The following is an 8,637-nucleotide window of genomic DNA, read 5'->3' on the forward strand; positions in this document are numbered from 1 at the left end:
AGTTGTGTAGTGAGGGCACTATGTAGGTTAATTTGTTTCTCTGATTAACCTCTGAATTTGATGAGAAACTGCATATTTATGGCAATGCACATAACAGCATATACAAATGGAAGAAACAGAAAAAATAGTATTGCATGTTGACAGTACAATATATTGAAAATAATGTAGGTTAATGAGTTCTGACCTTCTGTCAACTTAAATAAACAAAATAGTCTTTTAGGAAACTGTCTGCAACACATTGACTGAGCCTGGATAACCAGTATTGCTTTGTTGCTATATGAAAATCTGCTATACTGAGCCAATTGTATTTGATTTTTTTGATTTTTTTTGCAACTAAATCTCAGGCACAAAACTGCACGAAACACTATGAGAGCAGACGCGCATCAAATTTCAGAAAATTGAGAGATCAAATACATGAGTTTATATCCAAAAACCTGCTGCACTGATCTTCTCACGGGTGAAAACTGAAAAGAATCATCATCCAGTTGTTGTCTTTCTCATTACAAATGATTCCCCAGACTCTTCAAACTTTAAAAACAGACAAGGAAAACATTGGCCTCTCCCTATTCTCTCAGTTACTTAGAAACTTTTTCTCCCTGCTCATGTTTAAATTATTAAGGACTTAACTGGACTATGACTGATGAAATGAAAATCAATCACATATTGTTTTATGCCTGGATAACATACTTTTTGTAGCTTACTGAGAGATGCATGAGAATATGCCACCCAAATTCAAGCAGTATGGGATCACCACCTCAAATGCCCACTCTGGTATTATCTGGCCTGCACACAAATGGACAAAACAGATTTTTCAACCACACACATACAGACGCACGTGCATGTTCATGCATTTAAGTAGCGCTTAATTGAAATATTATGAATGACCAGGGAGGTTTTGGTTATGCGCTGGTATTCAGCTCTCTGCTCCCACTTTTCCTGAGAAAGATTTGTTTCACACAGACAGGCTGTGCGTTTCCCTCTATAATAAGAAGCCAGAGAAAGAGAGTGAGAGTGGAAGTCATCATTAAAGTCTGACGCCAGGAAGACAGGAAGACACATACACACACACACAAATACACACACCCACAGTTTCATGATGACAGACAGGGTAAATATTATTCTTGAGTGCAGGTGTGAGGAGTAGCGGTGAAGTGATAACAGAGGTCATTAACAACCCTGCAGGGTTTGGGGCACGACCCTGAAGCCCTTACTGTGCCGAGCCTTCCATTGAAAAGGCATAGTTTACTGTCAGAGCAGAGTGAGTAGTTATACGCACTGACAGGCTGATGATATACAGGCTGAGGATATAAGTCTGTCTGGTATGAAACATATTCATTATGGCGTTTCATGGTTATTCTTTTGGTGTGAAAAGCCTTACAGTCAGTTGAAGGTTAAAGCTTCTTTGACTCGTACAATCATAAGGGAATTCAGCAGATGAAGACAAGTGATTTGGTTGTCGATCATGAAGCTACAAGTTCAGTGATGTAAAAGCAGAGGTAAATGTTCACACATGATCGTGCCTTCTGGCTTTTGCCGGCTTTCTCTTTGTTAAGTGGCTTTGATCCTAAAAGACTCAAGTGAAAGTCTTCATCTATTTTTGCACTTTTTACTGCAATACCACATTCTGAGAAACACACTTGAAGTGCATTTACAATAAAGGCCCCTGTCAGAGAAGTCCAAATCCAACTGAGCACTGAGCCTGCTACCTGAGCTGAACCTGATGTAGTGGCGAGACCCAGCTGTATAGTGAGAACTGGCCCAGAGTCACAGGCTGACAAAGTGATGACTGCTGCGGAGATTAAAAAACACACCGCTTAGCAGCCAATGACCCCAGTCTGAGCTAGGTGAGGTGTTTCTAAGCAACAAAGAATGGCACACATTCCATCTCGGACCAAAGCCCAGAGCTGCGCTCTACCAGCACCACAGATAAGGCAGGAGGGGGAATCAAAGACAGTTTCACACAGCAGATTGTTACTATTGCTTTAATGTGTTTGCATTGGCTAACATATAAGAATAGTTCATGTTATGACATTATTAGGGCAGTAGTTGCCTAAAGGAGAGAAGCAAGGTTGTGACCAAAAGGTCACCAGTTCAATCCCCCGGACTGGTAGGATAACTCTGAGTTGGCAAAGTGAAAAAGCAACAGTTACCCCTCCCTCATCATCACCACTGAGGCACCTCAGTGCCCTTAACCCCAACTGCTCCAGTGGAGCTGCTCAGTGGCCCGACTGTTGTATTGGGCAGCTTCCAAGTATGAATGTGTAACTGTGTGAATGTGATCTAGTCGTTCTGGAAAAGAGAGCATTGCTCTCCCCTGAATAAATAAAGGTTAAAAACATATGGTAGCTAGATATTGTTCTTGTATCCTCCACAAATTTTCCCAGCCTCCCTGAATATGATTTAAGTTTTCAGGCGATGAAATGCTGGTTTCAGCAAACATAATTGGTGGAATATATTGGCCTGTGAAGGTGGCCTGGCATGATACTGTGGTCTGAGCTCTTAGTGTGAGATTTGCAAACTTCAAACATCATAAATAACAAACAGTAAATCCTAATAATCACGATAGATGTGTTTCAGATGTAAAATGGACACAGGCAGATTGTATGTGAGTCATGTTTAAGCTTTTTTTGGGATTATGTTGCCACGTTACAAAATTTGAGCTAGTGCACTGTGGCACTCAGAGGAATAGTTCAACAATTTGGGAAATATACATATTTATTTTTTTGCCAAGAGTTAGATGAGAAGATTGATGACACTCTCATGTCTGTATTCTTAACAGAACCAGCAAGCAGTTAGCTTAGTTTAGGACAAAGAATGGAAGCAGGGAGCCTACAAAATCACACCTACAAAAACACCTCCAAAGCTAACTAATTAACATTTTTTAAGAGATGCTATTATGTGTATTTGTAATCTTCAGACAAAGCCAGGCCAGCTCATTTCTATTGCTTCCAGTCTTTACCATAAGTCTAGCAAAATCCCTGCTGGCTTTCGCTTCATATTTAGCTTGCAAATATGAGAGTGGTATCAAATCTTCTCATCTTATTCAATAAAGTAAAAAAAATCATATTTCCCAAAATGTCAAACTATTCCCTCATAGTTATGTGCATTTGTATTTGCACGCTTTTATCAAATTAATTATTATCATTTTATCATTATGTCAGCTTAAGTTGGAGGAAAGTCACTAAAAGTATTATTTTTTCATCAAAAAAGAAAGTCTAAACATAAAAGCATAGTAATACCTCCTAGTCTTTCATGGCATGGGATTTAAAATGTGAAAAAAGTACCAGTTATTTTCTGTGTCTTGCAAATATGTACTATCATTTTCTTGTGGAGAATGCAAACTCTGTAACAGTGAGCTAACCTTAACTCCCCTCTGCCCTGCTCAAGCATAACTGAGCACTGACACCCCGCTGTTAGCCGTCTATAGCGTTTCCTGCAGCCCAGCCAAGAACAAGTCCGGGGATACTGGAAGGGGTTGTTTTGGACCTGCAGTAACCTCCTCCTGAAAAACGTGTGAAAAATACTGGGTTAGTCTGACAGCGGAGCAGCACAGACACTGTCATTGCACTGATGGAATGCAAAATAAATCAAAATAAACCCACAATGGAGTGCTGGCCAATATTGTCTGAAAAAGCTCTGCACCCAAAATGAGCCAAAACAACCAAACAATAGTCATATACAGCTCTGTGCCCCCTGGATGATCCAAAATAATGACTCAAAGGGATGCACCAATATTCAGCTGTGTCTACTCAATTTCGTATACAAGAGAGTGTGTGTCTTTCTTACCCGTATTTTCTTTATTTTCAGTGACAATTATTTATTAAATTAATAATTGTATTTAATATTGTGGTGAAGTGGTGCCGTGACATAAGAGGAGGCATGACAATTTCATGCAGGTTTGCTGTAATCAAGTTAATTTCCTGCGTTTCGGCTATGAGGAGGTCCTCATATAGTATAATGACATGTTTGCACATGTGCACATTACACTTTGTCGCAGTTTCTCTCTCCTTTTCCCACATGCATGAACAGCACACAGATATTACAAAAATGCATATATTACTTCCCCATGCTAAGCCTTTATCACAGAAATATAAGAAAAAGGATGTCCTATGTCCCTAACTTAAACATCTGACATGTCAGACTTTAATATTTTAAAAGGGTTGCTGATTATATAGTAGTAAGTGTGTTTTGTACAATCATTTCAGCAAGATGGCTGTTCAAAAATTCCAATTACAAAAAAAAAGTATGAAATTTATTTGACATACTGTGTACAGTAGAAAAAAAGAGTTTTATGTGGAGTCTTTGGTTGTTAGACCCCATCATAATGTTATTATTTTACACCATGAGCCGTGCTGAAATATCCCCCAATGGAGTCTAGACATGATGGTGGTGATGACAGAGTGAAGAGCAATGGCTGAAGATCTGGTAGGATGACTTCTGCTGAGCTCATTTGGGGGGCCCATGGACAGCTGGTTCTTATCAAACTGGAGGTGGGTTGCGTAAAGAAAATGTAAATAAACAGAATAAGCATACAGATAGTCTTCCTGATTGAACTTTTGCTTTATTAAGTGCTGTGTTATAGAGTTGTAGTGCCAGTCCTCATACCCTGCTACATACAATACTGACTTCAGTTTTATCTGTTACTTTCCCCTTCATCACAAGGACTTATGCAGCTCCAAAATCAGATAGTGACTAAAGACATGGTCACATCAGTGTTTGACATCACAAAATTGATTTCACGGTCAAAGCAGTTCATTCCAGTGGAATCACAGCAGTCACTTGATTCCCTCACAGGGGTAAGTTAAATCTGCTTGAATTTTTCATGTCAAGTTAAACTTTGATACGCAAATTAGCGCTGTCAACCAACAGCAAGCCCTCTCTACAGTGCTGACCTTTGAGGGAGTCCCAGATGGAAGAAGCTATTGTAGCTTATTAGCCGTGTTGCATCATCAAGTTTTATTTAATCTCTCTGCTCTACAAAAAAAGAATTGTTTCAGATACTTATGAGACAGGAGTCTAATTCATCTCTTCAATAAACACTTGTTTCCCTCTTAGCAACTTTTACTAACAACCCTCCTAATTGACAGTTAGCTAGAGCTTTTTTCCCCTTCTTCAATAACTCTTTATTGAATCATTTACAATCCTGAGAACAAAATACCAGGGGTTATAAACAGCCCAGAGAAAACAGAAATAATATTTAAGAGCCATTGTGACGGACTAGAGCTAACATCCTTCCGAATGGGTAGTGTCTTAGTCCTGGTGTGACCAGGGCTTAAAACTGTAAAAGCTAAGGACAGCCAGAGTGTAATTTGTATATGTTGGACAGGAATAGTTGAGACAGACATATTCCCTTTTTTTTCCCACAACCTAATGAGATACTAAAATAATGCATATTTGTATAATATGTCAGAGAAAGAAGAGAAAAGGAAAGAAATACAGGACCCAAACATGTCCTTTGTAGTCCCTGTCAGGTACTTTCCACAGGGCAGAGATGGACTACTGTTTATTAATACAGGTGTGTATATGTGTATAGGTACATCTGATGGAATATTTGCTTAATAAGGTGGTTATGTAATGCACATACACAGGAAATACATTTGAAATGAAATGGAAACTCTTGTGAAACAAAGTCCTTTTTGTATTGGTGCTTAATATCTGTCTCATTTAACATGTCTTGAGGATCATTCACAAGTGAAATAGTCTATAAAAATTAAGAGTCAATCTATACCTTAGAGTTATGAAATCTAAAATTGTTACATTGCAAAATGAAATGATAATTGCTTTGTAACATTTGGATGTTATTGTTAACAATGTTGCATTTAAATTGTTTGAGAGGACTATAATTGCATGCTGTGACATTCCAACATCAGCTCTGAATTATATTAAGCAAATAATAAAGCTGCGCATGATTCATTTTTACAAGCCGTACACACAAGCTTTTATCCACATTCTAGCATTTATCCTCGTTTTTTTATACACAAAACATACTTAAGAACAAATTAGTCCAAGATGGTCCAGGTAATCGCTCAATTGTACCAGTTTTCTACATATCAGAAATGCGTCCAGCTGGCAGCGTGAGCCTGCAGTGACAGATAAAAATGAAAGGCTGCATTTGAAGAGGTAAATAAAAGGACACGAAAAAAAGTTAGTCATAGGGGTGTTGCTATGCCAAGCTAGATGCTTTAACCCGCTTCCCATTTTTATGCAAAGCTAAGGTAAATCTCCTCGCTCGACTTTAGCTTCACACTTAGGTAACTGTCAAATATGAGAGCGGTATCAATCTTCTCATTTAACTCTCAGCAATATTTATCAAGACATCACATTATTCTTTCAGAACAATATGTTACAGACTTTTAATAGATCATAAAATAATAGTAGAACATTACAGCTTGTACTTTTAAATGGACCTGATAGATGCCAGATTATCCACAGAAGCACTAAAATGGGCTGAATTTAAAGTGGATAAGAACACAGATTCTACTAATATTAATATGTGTTGCACTTGGCTGTATTTGGATCATGTGACCCTGAAAAACTGAGAATTATTGTTTCTTGTGAAGTTTATATTGGGCTCTGTTTTTGCTATCTGTCTGAAACCAGTAAAAACTAACTGCCTGCCTACATGACTGCAGACCTGTCAGTAAAGCCGGCCAATGGCCTATAGTACCCATTAAGTCAGAAAAAGGACAGAAGGTCCTGGCTTAGTCATCTGGATTCACAACTACTTTGGTATGTTCTGTCCAACTTATAAATCAAAAATGATTACTCTGTTGCACATGATATAAAGCACTACTGACAAATAGGGCACAGTTGGAAACCATCAGACTCAGATATAAAATACTGCGTACTAAACTTTAGAGCAGCTACCCACAAACACCTGGTTAAACACACATAAATTCACCTTCATATTTTCAATGAGTTGCCCCAGATCCCATGCCAACATTGTCCAACATTTAATTCCTAAATAGAGGCAATAAAAGTAGCTAATAACCAACATTCCCCAAACAATACACACACATACACACAAGCAGCTGTGGCTCAGGAGGTAAAGCGGGTCGTCCACTAATCAGAAGGTTGTGGTTCGATCCCTGGCTCCTCCAGTCTGCATGCTGAAGTGTCTTTGGGCAAGATACTGAACCCCAAATTGCTCCTGGGTGAGTGATCACTTGAAACACTGTGAAGCACTTTGGATAAAAAGCGTTGTACAGCTCCTGATGAGCAGGTCTGCACCCTGCATGGCAGCAGTGTGTGAATGAGTGAATGTTGGCATGTGTTGTAAAGTACTTTGAGTGGTTGTTAGACTAGAAAAGCACTTTATAAATGCAGTCCATTCACTCTCACACACACGCACACACAAACACAAACACACACACAAACACACAGGAAAGCAAAAAACCCCACATTCAGCCTCTTGAGTAACACCAGATGCTACATGACTGGCTTAATATCAAGCTGTATTTTGATGTTGACTTCTCCTACGATGTTTGGTAATAAGAGCAAGAACATGCTATCAACAAATTGGTTAGTTAAAGCACAACATAACCACATCTTTCTTCATCCTTCATTCAACCATATCATTTTATAAAGTAACGAGAACCAGTGCTTAACTTTGAGAGAAGTGCTGGATGTTTATCTGTAGGTGCTCACGGAGGGATATAGAAAGCCAGGATGAGTATATGGTAAGCTGCATCTTCTGTGTTTTCCATCGCTCTCCTCAAAGGTTTCTATGAAACAGACCAGCTGTAACATTACCATCATCTCCTCCTCCTCTTCCTCTCCTCATCCGAACTCCACAGTAGGGGATTCTTATCCTTTCCCTCAAACTGATCTTGTACGATAACGCTGGTTAGTTTCACAATATAATGTCAATTTACGGCTTTCTTTTGTCTCTCCAACCAACTTTGTCATTCTTTGCACTCCCTGAACTTTCTCTCTCCATCCCTACATGTCTTCATCTGTGTTATCTCTGACCATTCCCCCTTTCCGTCTGCTGTCCAGAGTCATCCATCTCTTTATCTTCCACTCTTTCATTCCTTGTCATTCCTCCCTCTTCTCCCAATAAAACGCAACCTTGAGAGCTCTTACACCGTGCATTTGTCAATGACATTTTAGACAGAGTTGCCATACCCTTTCCTCTCACACTGCAGGGTTGATTGAAACCCTCTGTGGCCAGTGATCCATATTGCTGACAACATTTTACTTTAACACCACCATCTGAATTGAAACTTCCTCCATATAAAGACCTGGGTGGCCTGACATGCAGCATTGTCGAGTAGTGACTCTGCTGACAATGGTATAACTTGTCCATGTTATTCTTGATTCGAACATCACACTGTGATGCAAACAGTAGTAGATATATAATTAAACAGGTTCTAAGTTTTATAACAAAGTCAAAATTATTTCTAAATTAAATTGTTTTAAATGTGAAAAGCAGCTATGCAAGTAAAACTGAGATACAGAGGCCAGCTGCCATATTTCCATGTGCGCTTGATTGCTAAGTAAATAAAGAGAATGTGCTTTTCTTTAAACAACAAAATAACAAGGTCTTCTACCAAGGTTGTTTGGAAGTAATGGTTGTGTGCAGAAGTAAAATCTGTATTGACTGCATGAATTTCATTTGTTCCTGGTCTTACATAA

The sequence above is a fragment of the Scomber scombrus genome, chromosome 16, assembly GCF_963691925.1.
Source record: "Scomber scombrus chromosome 16, fScoSco1.1, whole genome shotgun sequence".
Lineage (NCBI taxonomy): Eukaryota > Metazoa > Chordata > Actinopteri > Scombriformes > Scombridae > Scomber > Scomber scombrus.